At 44.0% G+C, this 15,794-nt stretch overlaps 1 long non-coding RNA gene across 1 annotated transcript; it reads right to left on the bottom strand.

Moving 5' to 3' along the window:
- Positions 1-13,738: 13,738 nt before the first annotated feature.
- On the bottom strand, positions 13,739-14,096 carry LOC311275013. The gene is made up of 3 exons (XR_014624810.1): positions 14,055-14,096; positions 13,918-13,983; positions 13,739-13,794 (listed from the first exon to the last, which is right to left on the bottom strand). It is a non-coding gene; the product is annotated as an uncharacterized lncRNA (long non-coding RNA).
- Positions 14,097-15,794: the final 1,698 nt, after the last annotated feature.

Genomic DNA, 15,794 nt, shown 5'->3' on the forward strand with positions numbered 1-15,794 from the left:
CGTGCAGAGCAATAGCGTGGAGTCATGGAGTGCAATTTTATGAAGCCAGGGGAAGACACCAAAATTGTCGACAGAGGTATAAAAAATAAATGGCGTTGGTCTTGGATTGAGGAGGTAGGCAGAGACGGAAAGCCCTTTGGGAGCTGGTGCCAGAAACTCCAGCAACCAGGAGCATGTTTCTGCACTTTGTGCGCAAGGAAAATATTATATGGAACTAGCTGGAAAAAAGTGCTGCCACGGCACGAGTTAGACGCTAGTCACCAAGCAGCTTCACGAGCAATTCAACACACCTCACGGTTGCCAGGGGCAACAGCCACAGCAGATACCCGACCCTCAATGACAGATCGCGTGGCTCAGGGTTTCCCCCAGTGTATTATAAGCCTGGCGGGCCGCCAGGTCTTACTTGCCCCCCCCCCCCGCCAGGCTAAGCATCGTTTCTTTATTTTTTTAAATCAGTTTTTGCGCTCAATCAACACGTGATCAGGTGTCTTTTTCATCACCTGACAACGTCACAACTTCGTCGCGCATAACGGGACATGTCACGGACATCATGCTCATCAGACCGCTGCTTGACCAGATGACCAACCTCGTAGCGGTTAACGTGAGCCGAGCCGCGGCTCTAGAGGCTCAGCCAGCTGCTGCAGCGGCTAGTAGCTGTTAGCTGTTAGCTGTTAGCACGTCGTCCCCTGCAGCGTCAGAGCTCCGGACTTCTGTGAGCCGAGGTGCTTTCACCAGATGTGAAAATGACCCAGCGTTTCATTTTTCAGCTCGTACGGTTCGTGTTTACACACGTTTGTTTTCTCTGGTCCAAACAGTAGATTACAGAGTATCTTTGGTAGATCCGTGATTGTCACGTTTCCATGACGACTGACCGGAAACAGACGCGTGGCCATGTTTACGTGACTCCAGATTGTAAAAATCTCTGGAGACACCAGGCAGTTGTTTTCTAGTTTTTAGTGCAGACAGTTGATATTATTTATCTAAATAGTGTTTTTATTATTTATTTATTTTTGTGGTTGGTTGAACAGCATTTCAAGAGTGCAATCTGTAAGACCTGGTGTTACATAAATGTCTTATAATAACACATGATAATGCTAATATTTTTAAATTTCCAGTCAACTTTTAACGTTGATCTTAAAGCCTTATGGAATCACTCCTTCTAAGTTCTGCTACTCCATTAATGAATATGTTACCTATAGGGCCCTGCCATCAGTCAATGGTCAGGGTCAGGCCCCTGACACAAAAAAACACGCTTGGGCACCGGTGGGCCACTGGTGGGCCACCCTACTACTGGGCTTAACAAGTTTTCTGATTTAAAAATTCGGTTGTGCACCTTTATTGCCGAGAATGATCTATCATTTACAATCGCTCATCCACTTGTCCCATTGTGCCAGAAATTAGCGGAGGATAAACTCGCCCTTACACATCTGTCTGTCTCAAGGCAGCATGCAAGCTATCTCATTACACACGGCATCTCACCAGAATTTAAAAGAAATCTGTCTGACAAGCTTAAGAATAACATGTTTTCACTCAACATTGATGAGGCCACGGACAAAAACATGGATAAAATTCTAAATGTACTTGTCCGATTTTATGACAAGGATGCAGGGAGTGTGAAAACACAGCACCTTGCCAGCAAAAAAAGTTCAGGCTCAGGATTTTTTTTTACTATCACCCCTGTGGGTATGTGACATTAATGGCATGGCTGGCGGGCCGGGCGACTCCTGTTCCTGTTCCCCAGTCGGTGGTCCGGCCGACACCTGCCAGTGACTCTCAGTCGGCGGCCCAGTCGACACCTGCCAGGGGCTCCCAGTTGGCGGCCAGGTTGACACCTGCCAGGGGCTCCCAGTCGGCGGCCCGGTCGACACCTGCCAAGGGCTCCCAGTCGGCGGTCCGGCCGACTCCTGCTCCTCCGTCGGCAGCCCGGCCGACACCTGCTCCTCTGTCGGCGGCCCGGCCGACACCTGACTCTGTTTCCCCGTCAGCGGCCCGGCGGACACCTGACTCTGTTTCCCCGTCGGCGGCCTGGCCGACACCAGACCCAGCACACATCTTTGACGAACTCTTGGATTTAATTGAAGAGCTAGTATGCCTTCGTGGCATGTGGACGGATTCCACCCATGAGGGACATCGGGAGGCTATCAGAGCTTTGGCAAATAAGAAGATTTCCTCACAGCCCTGGTTAAGAGTGCCACCTCATTTCATGGCATTTCTTAACAATCCCAAGCCTCAGCCACCAGCCCAGGCCCTCACCTCAGCATCAGGCCCAGCTGTTCTGCTGCCCAGCGCCCCGGAACCAGGCCTGGCCAGCACCCCAGCTCCCCAGTCGGCGGTCCTGCCGGCGCCTGCTCCTGCTCCTCAGTCGGCTTATTAATAATAAGCCTTTAAATTCAAATCAAATCAAATCAAATCAAATTTTATGAGACGACACCCTCTGTCCTTCGACCCTCGATTCGAGTGAGGAAAAACTTGCCCCAAAAAAAGCCCTTTTAACAGGGAAAAAAAATGTGGAAGAAACCTCAGGAAGAGCCACAGAGGAGGGATCCCTCTCCCAGGACGGACAGACGTGCAATAGATGTCGCATAGAGCAGATCAACGAGATCACAATGTATACAATTACAATAGATGATTGACAGGAATGAAAGTACATAACGAGGTATTACAGCAATAATAATGAATGCACATAATGGAAATGTGACTACTAGTAATAACAGTAGTAGTGGTTAACGGTAAGGATAGTATGTAGTAATGCATTACAATAATAGTAGTGAAACGTATGTAACAGAGATATCACTAATATTAGCAACAGTAGTGGTGGGTGTCAGGCAGGGCCATGGCAGTAGGCGCATCCACGACCCAGGTGCGGCCAGGATCCATGAGAGCCTGTAGGACTAGAAAGCACAAGGACTCCGGGGAAGAAGTGAAGTCAGTGACATGCAGAGATGGGGCATGTATACAGGCATAATGTATACAGATGGAGAGGAGAGGAGGAGAGAGAAGCTCAGTGTGTCATTTGTCCCCCGGACTGGGCCTATAGCAGCATAACTAAGAGCTGGTTCAAGACAAGCCTGGGCCAGCCCTAACTATAAGCTATATCAAAATGGAAGGTCTTAAGTCTACTCTCAAAGGTAGAGAGGGTGTCCACCTCCCGGACCAAAACAGGAAGATGGTTCCACAGAAGAGGAGCTTGATAACTGAAGGCCCTGGCTCCCATTCTGCTTTTGGAGACTTTAGGAACTACAAGTAATCCTGCGTTCTGGGAGCGTAATGCTCTAGTTGGGTAATAGGGTAGTATGAGATCCTGGAGATATGATGGTGCCTGACCATTAACAGCTTTGTAGGTGAGGAGAAGGATTTTAAACTCTATTCTTGATTTTACAGGGAGCCAGTGCAGAGAGGCCAATACAGGAGTAATATGATCTCTTTTCTTAGTTCCTGTCAGTACACATGCTGCAGCATTCTGGACCAGCTGGAGACTCTTTAGAGACTTGTTAGGGCAGCCTGATAATAGATAATTACAATAGTCCAGCCTGGAAGTAACAAATGCATGGACTAGCTTTCTGTGTCTTTTCGGGACAGGATGGGCCTGATTTTTGCAATGTTGCGTAGATGAAAAAATGCAGACCTTGAAATTAGTTTTATGTGGGAGTTGAAGGACATATCTTGATCAAAGGTAACTCCCAGATTCCTGACGGTGGTGCTGGAGGCCAAGTTAATGCCATCCAAACTAGCTATATCATTAGATAATGCATCTCTAAGGTGTTTAGGACCAAGTACTATAACTTCGGTTTTATCTGAATTTAACAGCAGAAAATTGCAGGTCATCCAGGTCTTAATGTCTTTGAGACATGCATGGAGTTTAGTTAGCTGATTAGTTTCATCTGGCTTTATTGATAAGTATAACTGGGTATCATCTGCGTAACAATGAAAGTTTATGGAGTGTTTCCGAATTATAATTCCTAGAGGGAGCATATATAAGGTGAATAGTATGGGTCCAAGCACGGAGCCTTGAGGAACACCATGACTAACCTTGGTATACAGGGATCACTCATCATTAACATGTACAAACTGAAATCGATCCGATAAATAGGACTTAAACCAGTTTAATGCGGGTCCTTTAATGCCAATTAAGTGTTCCAGTCTCTGTAGTAGAATGTGATGATCAATGGTATCAAATGCAGCACTAAGATCTAGCAAGACCAGGACAGAGACAAGTCCTTTGTCAGAAGCGATTAGGAGGTCATTTGTAACTTTCACCAGTGCCGTCTCTGTGCTATGATGTGCTCTAAAACCTGATTGAAAATCCTCATATAAACTATTGTTATGAAGAAAGTCACATAGCTGGTTGGCGACTGCTTTCTCAAGGATCTTGGAGAGGAAAGGGAGGTTGGATATAGGTCTATTGTTGGCTAAAGCTTCTGGATCAAGATTAGGCTTTTTAAGAAGCGGTCTAATTACAGCTAGTTTAAAGGACTGTGGTACGTATCCTGTTAATAGAGACAGGTTGATCATTTCTAGTAGAGATGAGCTAATTAAAGGTAAAGTTTAATTAGAGGTAAAGGGTCTAGGAGACAAGTTGTTGGTCTAGATGAAGAAATCATCGAAGTTAGTTGGTGGAGGTCAATGGGAGAGAAGCAGTCTAAATATAAGTCAGAATTTGCAACTGTTTCTGAAGTTCCTGTGTTTGAAGATACAATAGTGCCAGTTGAGGCCAAGCGATGATGGATTTTGTCTCTAATAGTTAAAATGTTATCATTAAAGAAGCTCATGAAGTCATTACTACTGAGCGTTGTAGGAAAACATGGTTCAGTAGAGCTGTGACTTTCTGTCAGCCTGGCTACAGTGCTGAAAAGAAACCTGGTGTTGTTTTTATTTTCCTCTATTAATGACGAGTAATAGCTTGCTCTGGCATTGCGGAGGGCCTTCCTATATATTTTAAGGCTATCTTTCCAGGCTAAGCGAGATTCTTCCAAATTGGTGGAACGCCATTTCCTTTCAAATTTCCATGATGTTTGCTTCAATTTGCGGGTATCCGAGTTATACCAAGGTGCTAACCTCTTGTGTTTTATAGGTTTCTTTTTCAGAGGGGCAATAGAGTCCAATTCAAGCTCTCTTACAGTCATTTTGCAAATTTATTGTGGATTATGATGTAGTGGTTTGGTCAAGCTTTACTAACGGACCTATAGCTTATTGCAATGGATAGAAATGATACGCAAAAACTCAATCAATCAATCAATCAAAACTTTATTTATATAGCACTTTTCATACACTTCGCTGTGCAGCACAAAGTGCTTTACACATAAAAGACAAAACAATTTTAAAGAAAGCCCCTCCCTCCCACCCTCCATAATACACACACACACGCACGCACGCACACACACACACACACACACACACACACACACACACACACACACATACATACAAACACAAACACACCTGCACACTCTCACTACTGACAATAGGGAGACATGGCATGGCACCGAGGATTGAGGAAACGCCACCTTCGGGGCCGTCCGCACTGCGAGGAGTGACAGGCTGTGCCACAGAGGGCACCAGTGCCCAGGCCCCCCGACCCCGACAGACAAAAGCTGGCAGGGCCGAAGGAACCCAGGACAGCACCCCCAGCAGCAGCCCAGGCACCACTCCCAGTGCGGAGGACCCCCCTGGGGAAAACACTGGAGTTAAACCTAAAAAACTAAAAACACAAGATAGAATAAAAAGCCTGACAAGAGATGAATATAAGAGTGAACAGTTAAAAAGATTAAAATATGTAAGATAATAAATAAAATGGCACCGAAGGATAAATCAACAAATAAAATGATTTTATATTAAGATTAAAAAACAAGAAAAAAGAAACAACGTAAAATGAGATGAAACCACATAACAACGTAAAATATTAGTTAAAAGCCTGATTAAAAAGGTGTGTCTTTAACCTTCCCTTAAAAATATCAACAGTCTCTGCACACCTGAGGTTCTCCGGCAGGCTGTTCCACAGGTGGGGGCCATAGTGGCTAAATGCCGCCTCACCGTGGGTTTTCGTTCTTGGTTTTGGTATGGATAAAAGGCCGGTGCCGGAGGACCTCAGGGTCCGCGAGGGTTGATATGGTAAGAGCAGGTCAGAGAAATATGAGGGCACAAGGACATTTAAAAACCAGTAAAAGAACCTTAAAATCGATCCTGAAGCGGACGGGGACCCAATGCAGCTTCTCTTAAACCGGTGTAATGTGCTCCCGCCCTCTGGTCCTCGTCAGCACACGTGCTGCTGAGTTTTGTAATAATTGGAGATTATAAATACTCTTTTTGGGAAGACCAGAGAGCAGGGCATTACAGTAATCTAGGCGACAGGAAATGAAGGCATGCATTAGCACCTCCGTACTGGCCTGGGAGAGAAACGGGCGGACTCTGGCTATGTTCTTAAGATGATAAAAACCTGTTTTTGTCATATTTTTAATATGTGGAATAAAATTCAGCTCAGAATCAAAAATCACGCCCAGATTTTTTACGGATTGTGTTGGTTTAAGATCTTGTAGTTTTGGTAAAAGTTTCTCTCTCTGGCCTTCAGGACCTATAACTAAAACCTCAGTTTTGTCCTGGTTGAGCTGTAGGAAATTCACTGCCATCCATGACTTGATGTCTACAATGCAGTTAAAAAGGGTTTCAATTGGCCCTGTGTCATCAGGAGACACGGCAATGTACAGTTGTGTATCATCAGCATAACTATGGAAGCTGATGCCGTGTCTCCTGATGACGTCCCCAAGAGGAAGCATGTAAAGATTAAAAAGGAGTGGACCTAAAATTGACCCTTGGGGAACCCCACATCCACTTTCATGGGTTCCTGAGGAACATGTATCCATACTTACATAAAAGCATCGGTCTGTGAGATAAGAGCAAAACCAGTTTAAAACAGTACCAGAGAAGCCAACCAGATGTCTGAGTATGTTTAATAAAATGTAATGGTCTACTGTATCAAAAGCGGCGCTTAGATCCAGTAGAACCAACACTGTGAGCTTTTTGTTATCTAAATTCCACCTGATGTCATTTAAAATCTTTAAAAGTGCTGTCTCGGTATTGTGGTTTCTCCTAAAACCACACTGATGTTTCTCTAAGATGTTATTTCTGTTTAAAAAGTCATTAACTTGGTTAAAAACCAGTTTTTCTAAAATTTGACTTAAAAACGGTAAGTTGGATACAGGTCGGTAGTTATTAAAAATGTTGGGGTCTAAATTGCTCTTCTTCAGAAGGGGCTTCACCACCGCCGTTTTGAAGGCAGTGGGAAAGACACCCGTCTGAAGAGAGCAATTCATGATGTTTAAAAACTGTTCCTCAAAGAATCCATAAAACGATTTTAAGAGTGATGTGGGAATTGGACCTAAAAGGCAGGTTGTTGGGTTTACTTGGGAGAAAACTCGACCAAGTGTCCTTGCATCAACCAGGGCAAAACTCTCCAGTGTTTCCTCAGGCAAGGACAACAGTTCAGGTGTGTTAACAGGTAAAACTTGATGGGAAAAGAGGCATGATCTGATGTCCTTGATTTTGGTTCTGAAGTGGTCTGCAAAGTTCTCGCAGAGAACGTCTGTGGGTGTCATAAAAACTTTATTAGAATTAGAGCCTGTTAAAATATCAAAAGTGGAGAAGAGGAACCGGGGGTTGTTTTTATTGTTGGTGATGAGTTGTGAGAAATGGGAAATTCGTGCCTTCTTAACTGCATCATTGTAGGTTTTGAGTTGTTGACGTAAAATCTCACGGTGAACTGTCAGTTTACTTTTTCTCCATCTTCTCTCAGCACTCCTGCATTTTCTTTTCAGTTCATTGATTTCCTTGTTTTTTCTCCACGGGGGTGTAGGTTTTCTTTTTATTGTTTTTGTTAAAAGTGGAGCTACTGAGTCCAGAGTTGACTTCAGTCTACTGTTAAAATTATCAACGATAAAATCACAAGGTGCAGGTAAAATTTCTGCAGGAGTGCTCTGTAAAATCTCCATAAAATTTGCAGCCACTTCAGAAGTTAGATAGCGCCTCCTCACTGCTCTCACCAGGGCCTCCTCTTGGTTAAAACTGGTGATGTTAAAAAATACACAGTAGTGGTCAGACACAGCCAGTTCGACAACAGAGGACACACCGATGGACAGGCCATGGGTTATGACCAGGTCCAGGGTGTGTCCTCTGTTGTGAGTTGGCTGTGTGACGTGTTGCTTAAAATCAAGACAACTTAAAAGATTTAAAAATTCTCTGGATATCGGGTCCGAGGTAACATCAACATGTAGATTAAAATCACGAGTTATTAAAATCCTGCTATAAGAGGTGTGAATAATTGATAAAAGTTCAGAAAATTCACTGATAAAAGAACTAGAGTGAAGGGGTGGTCTATATACACTAATGCAGAGAATCGGAGGGCTGCTAAAAGTAAAGGCATGGTGCTCAAAAGACATATAACTGTTAAAAAACACACACTCTTCAGTGCCAGCGCACCGCGTCCCTGACGAGCCGCTTGCGCTGGGGGCGGACGGCCCCGTGTCGGACATCCACCTAATGGAGGGCAGCTAGCCGTGAGTGGAGGGAAAGCTGTGGTGTCCGTCAGTGGGGGCATGATGTCTGTGGCCGCAGGAACAGGTGGTGTCTCCTGGTGCGGGTCCCGGCCCACCGGCTTCTCGCTCACGGATAGAGCCACGTATTTGTTTGAGAGCTGTAGGCTCGGGGGAGAAGGAGCCCCGCCATGAATCCCGCTCGAAGCCCTCTTTTGCCCGCGGACGACCACTTCGGTCGATGGGCTCCCCCTATTTGGAGTGGAGCAGTCCTCCCAGAGGACTGTGTGCCCGAGAGCAGAGGTGGTGTTTTGTGGTGCTAACTCACCGGCCAGTGAGGTCTCCAGCCAGCTGGTTAACGCCGGGAAACGGGACCTGAGGGTGGTCAGCAGGTAGTCCTTCCTCTGCAGCTAGTTTGACATCCTTTCAGTGTCCTCGAAGAGGTCGGCGATCTTTTTGAGCGCCTTATCCAGAGTTTGCTCCATCTCTCCAGGTGAGTCTGCAACATCCAGTTTTGACATGGCGGCTCACCGGGCCTTTCGTAAAACACTTAAAAACTTAAAATCCAAATGTCTGATGACTAATTAAAAAATTAAAGAAATAAAAAATAAAAATCTTTCACCCAGTTGAAGGCAGCGTTAAAAGCAAGCAGAGTGGTTAAAACGTTTTAAAACTGGGTTAAAAAGTAGGCTTAGGGAGCTCTGTTGTGCAGCAGCGAACACTTGCTGCCCTTGCTTCCTGCTTCCTGCCTGCTTCCTGCCTGCTTCCTGCTTCCTGCAGGAAGCAGCCAACTCTCCACTCAGGGGGAATGGAGAGTTGGCTGACCTTGAAGGCGCAGCAGAGTGAACCACGTATCTAACGGAAGGTTTGATGTTGTAAAGTAACATGTTCGTAGGCTGCTGTTGCAGTGTGTTTCTAAGTCTGTATTTGTTTTTTTGGTGTGTAAACCTAGGTGTCTCATGCAGATATAGCTTTAATACTTGTAATCCTGTATTTCCGAAAACTTCTAATGTCAGAGGAGGGGCAACCACGACAGTGGGATACTTTATTGGAATGGTAGTATAATAATATCTTAGCGGAGCAATATGGAGCTGTTTAAAATTGTAACTTGGAATATATCAGGGTGCAATAATGTGGTCAAAAGGAAAAAAATCCTTACATATCTGAAACAAAAAAAGGCTGATATAGCCCTCATTCAAGAAACCCATCTTAATGATGAGGAAGCAGCCAAACTCAAAAGAGAATGGGTTGCATCGGAATATCATAGTACATTTTCCTCGAGAAAAAGAGGAGTGAGTATTCTGATAAGGAAAAATATAGACTGTCAGGTACATAAACATGTCTCACACAAGGAAGGTAGACGGGTTATATTGGATGTCACTTTAGAGGGTCAAAGAATGACTATTGCTAATATTTCTGCTCCTAATTTTGTTAACCCAGAATTTTTCACAAAGTCTGTAACTTAATTAGAAATATGGGGAACAATAATATAATTCTTGGGGGGGGATTTTAATCAAGTCAGGTATTTAATAATGGATAAAAATGTATCAACCCACTCAACCTAACACTGCTGGTGTTGATGTGTTGTCAGATGTGTTGTCAGAAGAGTTGGGTCCAGTTGCCTAGTCTCTGCCGCTGAAAAACACCCCCAAAGCATGATGCTGCCACCACCATGCTTCATCTTTGGGATGGTACTGGGCAGGTGATGAGCGGTGCCTGGTTTTCGAGACATGATACTTAGAATTGAGTTCAAACAGTTCAATCTTGGTTTCATAGGACCAGAGAATCTTGTTTCTGTCCTTGAGGTGCTTTTTTGCAAACTTTCACTGAGGAAAGGCTTCTATGGCGTCATTTCAGTGCCAAAATCCGCGCGCATAAAAACCATAATCAGCGCGCATAAAGACCACTCACTGCGTGCCAATCCGAGGGACCAACGGACCGGAGTGAAAGTGGACAGGCGAGTAACATCAGCTCTGCTGTGCTTCAGATAAACAGTAGCCTAATGTTACCTGTCTGGATATTCAACTTACTGTCAAGTTTGTCAAGATATGCTGTTATTATGATGTTAGCTGTAAAGTAGCAGCAGAGTTGTTACTACAGCTGTCTGACTCTGCACGTTAACACGGCAGCTAACATTAGCAGTGTGCTAACGTACAACCAAACATTAGCTGATGTTAGCTTTTAACTTGCTGTGCTATGCAGGTGCTCTGTCTATCTGGTGTTTGTTAAAGGTATAGTTGGTAATCCTGTTCAGAAACACTTTATGTTATACTGGGTGAAATGGTCTTTCCACCCTGAGAGTAGTCCATACATAATGTGTTCAGAAAAAGGAACGACATAAATCAGACCTCTGTGGCAGCTGCAGGCCTGTAAAAACTCTGACCAATCCCTCCCTCTCGGTCCAAGTTGAAGGAACCAATCAGATGCCTTCATGTCTCGTCCTGCCTGCACCCCCCTCTGTCCCCCCCTCCTCCCTGCGCGCACTCATCACGTGTCACTGTTGCCGGATATGTTCAGCACACTCCATATGGAGTTAGCAGGAGATCCACACTCCAGGTCAGAAGGTGCACACCTAAAAGTTGTTTGCCAACATCCATAAAACAACAGAAGAAGAAGAGTTAGCACAGTTAGCAGGAGAGAACAGTGGCAGAGGAAATGCAGCTAAAGTAGCACTTCCAGAAGTGATGCAGAGGTTGCTGTCTTTCTGTTGGACAGGTAATTATTTGTTTTGCTTCAGGGGATTTGTTATTTTCATGAAATATGTAACGTTAGCCAACTTAGCTACTTTTGTAGCTTGTATTAGCCCAATGCTAACGTTTCTCCTCTGCCTTGCTGACGGACTGTCTGATGCGCGTTCAAGTTTTTGGGGGCGGGGCTTTGGACGGAGCACTGACGGGAGGGGGAGAAGGGGATGGAGCTTAGACGAGGTTCCACTTTCAAATCTTGCTAGCTCTCCAACATTACCAACTATACCTTTAACTGCTTTCAAGTGTTTACAACCATGAAGACCCATAAACACAGGTTTGCTATCACATTAAGATTATTTGGAGTGATACAAAATGCTATGTTTTCCTTAGCTGTAACTCTTACTGTAGTTTTGTAAAATCAACCTGGGGTCCGTTTCACAAAGCAGGTTTAGTGAAAACTCTGAGTCTGTTAACCCTGAAATGAGGGAAACTCTGAGTTTTCCGTTTCACAAAGGGAGGTAACTCAAACCAGAGAAAGAGGGGTACAGTAACTCTAGCCTGTTTCACAGAGAGAGGTAACTTAAGCTCTCGGTCAGTTACCGTGGTAACATACTCTATGAACCTAACCTGGTCGGGACCAGGTTTTCCTCAACAAACCTCGAGTTTCTCTCTGTCTCCGCCCTCTTTCAGCCATACACGGTATTTGATTTCCTCATTCATTCAGTCAGCAGGCGAGTTTCGGCGTAATATGGGTTTGCCGTCTGGTTTATGAGAAAATCATTGCAAAAATCAGTCAGTAGGCCTACATTAGAAGTTATATTAGGTGGCGACTATTTTCACCACCATGGCATGTCCTTTCGATAATGATCCCGTGGATGAAGGTGCAGCATTACTGCGCAGAGAACTAAATATTCATTGGGAGATGATTATCAGACCGCGCATAGATGTTCTTGCATTTCCAGACAGTTATCTTTTTGAGCGGTACCATTTCACATCACAGTCCATCATTTACATACACAACCTAATCCGTCCTTACATTTCAAACATTACCAACCGTAGTCATGCTCTCACATCCCAGCAGATACTGTGTGTTGCGCTGCGTTTTTTTGCAAATGGGAGCTTTTTGTACAACGTCGGAGATGCAGAGCACTTGAGTAAGGCAACTGTATGCAGAGCGGTCAGAAAAGTGTGCCTCGCCCTGAAACGGATACTACCGATCTTCGTCATTTTCCCGGGACATAAACCTGTCAGAGCCATCAAGGAGGAGTTCCACAGGATTGCAGGTGAATGATGTGGAGATCCATTTAATGAACATTAAATAATATTCTGTTAATGACATTGTGCTGCAACCTCAGACTGGGATTATTAATTTTAATTTATTTCAGGATTTCCCAGTGTGATTGGCTGCATAGATGGCACACACATCCCCATCACTGCTCCATCACACAATGAAGCAGATTATGTGAATAGGAAGTCCATTCACAGCATAAATGTGCAGGTACATGTGGATTGACTGTTTCAAAATGTTAAAGATTGCATCATAGTTCAACATCTGTCATTCTCTGCACTGTCAAGATCGTATGTGATGCTGCATACATCATATCCAATGTGGAGGCCAAGTGGCCTGGGTCTGTACATGACTCAAGAATTTATCGGGAGTCTAACCTGAGCAACAGACTGCAACGTGGTAAGCAGCCTAAAGATTTGCACAATACTGTATAATTCACTTGTCTCCCTCCTTTTAATATACTCCAATGTATCCACTATACATTACAGGAGAGTTTGATGGCCATCTGCTGGGTGACAGGGGTTACCCATGCCAACCTAGGCTGCTGACCCCTTACCCTGACCCTGAACCAGGCCCCCAACAGAACTTCAACCGGGCTCACTGCAGGACGAGAGCCCGGGTTGAGATGACCATAGGCCTGCTGAAAGCCCGTTTCCAGTGCCTACGTCATCTCAGGGTGACCCCTGAGAGGGCCTGTGATATTATTGTGGCATGTGTTGTTCTTCATAATATTGCCACTATTAGAGGAGAGCAACACCCTGCCCTACAAATTGAAGACCCTGATGATGACCCCATCCACCTGTCAGCTATGCAGGACGGCAGAGCAGTCAGAGACACCATATGCCATCATCACTTTAGTGATTGAGTCACCATCACCACCACCACCACCACCGCCACCAAATAAAGACATAATGCACATTTCATTTGGTCTTCTTTATTTCCTGCAAATACAAGAGCTAGTTTAGTTAATGTTCCAATATTTAACATAATTAACATAATTCACCTTTGACGATGCACCTACCTCTAACTTGTGCTCCAGTATTTCAATTTCTAGGTCTGCCCTCCTAATCTGGCGGTCCAAGTATTGAATTTCTTTGTCAGTTTTTTAAATTTTTTTCAGCAGGTGAATTTTGTAAATCTCTTTCACTGGTAACTGGGAATACATACAAGGAGGACATTATACAGTTGCACATGAATTCCACAGAATCAATCTCTGGTGTTTACTGAGCATCCATCTCACTGTGTCAATCTGTGCAGTGGAAGTTGAGGGACCCTCCTGCTGCTGCCCAGCCATGCCCTGTTAAAAAAGGATGAGAATGTGTTAATACTTCAGTGTAGGCTAAATATCACTCTATATTCCACCAGAATGTTAAGAAATGTAAATGGGAAGAGAACTATCAGTAACATATCAAGATGTTACCTCTATAGGCCTTTCTGGATCCCCCTCTGTAAAGGCAGCAGATACAGTTTCCTCGTACTCTTCATCCTAGATGAGTGATACGTTTCAGTATATTTAAACTACCATTTGACAAAATCTTTGGAGTATTGCCTGCTTACAGTTACAAGGTCTGTTGTGGCGTGAGGGGGCTCCACCAGGCAGATAGCACCAGAATCTGTTGGGACAAAAGTAAAAAAAAGTCATGAAAGGGAAATAAATATTTTTAGGAATATGCTTAAAAAACCCATATATATATACATATATATATATATATATAGGCATATTACATTTTATAAAAGCACTTGTGTCTTGGGGGGTGAGCTCAGAGGATGAGCTCCCTCCGGGGATTCCCTCAGCCACTGGCCTTCCTACATTCTGGCTTAGGGCCAGCTCCTCTGCCTCTGTTAGAGGTGGCGGTGCTGGGCCACCACCCGTTTTACGGGCATCCGCTTTCTTTCTGTTGGCTGAGTAGAAGTCTGTGTTAGTTTAAATAGGCCTAATTATTTAACAGAACATGATATAGATGAGAAGACATTTATGTGTGTGAAAACAGCATTATGTTGGGGATAAAACAACTGTACAGTCAAACAGCCACTTAATATTTACTTTACATGATCAAAATGAGGTAGTACCCAAATGAGATTATGCCGAGGTCTTACTTGTTTGAACAATGTTTTTATGTTTCATCTTAAGCTGCTGCCAAGTGCGCTTCTCCCCCGCGGGATTGCACCTAAATGAAATAAATTAATAGGCTACTCAAGCAGTTTCCCCCTGTAATATTATTGTGATTGCAAAGGACTACATTTAAACTTACGCATTGACCCGAGCACCAATGTTCTCCCACGCCGTCTCCCTCTCTTTTGCTGCTGCAGCGGTGTTACACTTCCTCCGAAAAACGTGCTCAAACTCACCGTATGAGCGCATTAAAATTTCTAATTCCAGTGGGGTGAAAAATGTAGCCCTCCTCTTCCCCGTTGCCATGGTGACTCGTCGAATCGGGGCTCCATTGATGCTGTCTTTTTATACTTGTGGTGCACGCGCTTAACTCCTGGTGAAACTACTCCGAGTTGATCAAACTAACTCAAATCAGCTGTTCTGGAACCGAAAACTCAGAGTTTCCTATCTCAGAGTAGATCAACTCAGAGTTGAAGGTTAGACTCAGAGTTTGTTGAACCTGCTTTGTGAAACGGACCCCTGAACAGTTAAATCCTGATAGTTTTTACTCCGTTGTGCATTGTTATTGTTGTTACAAAAATAGATATTGAACCCAAATTTCTTGGAAAATCTTGACTTAGAGCATCAGGCATTGCATAAGAAAAGAATATGTACAGTAAATCAACACTAAAATGTAGAAATGTATGTTTAAAGAAAACAATAGCTCAATACTAAAACATAATTTCGGAAAACCTGCATGTTGTTTGTTAGATGATGTTTAACATTATGTTTGTTTTTTATTCAGCTGGAAAAGAAATCAAGGCCTGGTGACCCAAAACTTCTTGCACCTCAGGTGTGCCTGCCTGTGATCTACAGGTGAGCAGACGCTGGAGACTCAGACTTACAGCTGAGTATGTATAGTGCCCTGCTTGCTTGTAATATTTCATAAATTCCCCACATCAATACTCCTATCCTGTGAAATAAGCCTGATGCTCTAAGTCAAGATTTTCCAAGAAATTTGGGTTCAATATCTATTTTTGTAACAATAACAATGCACAACGGAGTAAAAAATATCAGGATTTAACTGTTCAGGTTGAGTTTAAAAAACTAGTGAGAGTTACAGCTAAAGAAAACATAGCATTTTGTATCACTCCAAAATAATCTTAATGTGATAGCAAACCTGTGTTTATAGGTCTTCATGGTTG

Source organism: Pagrus pagrus (assembly GCF_965226575.1).
Source record: "Pagrus pagrus genome assembly, chromosome: 19".
NCBI lineage: Eukaryota > Metazoa > Chordata > Actinopteri > Spariformes > Sparidae > Pagrus > Pagrus pagrus.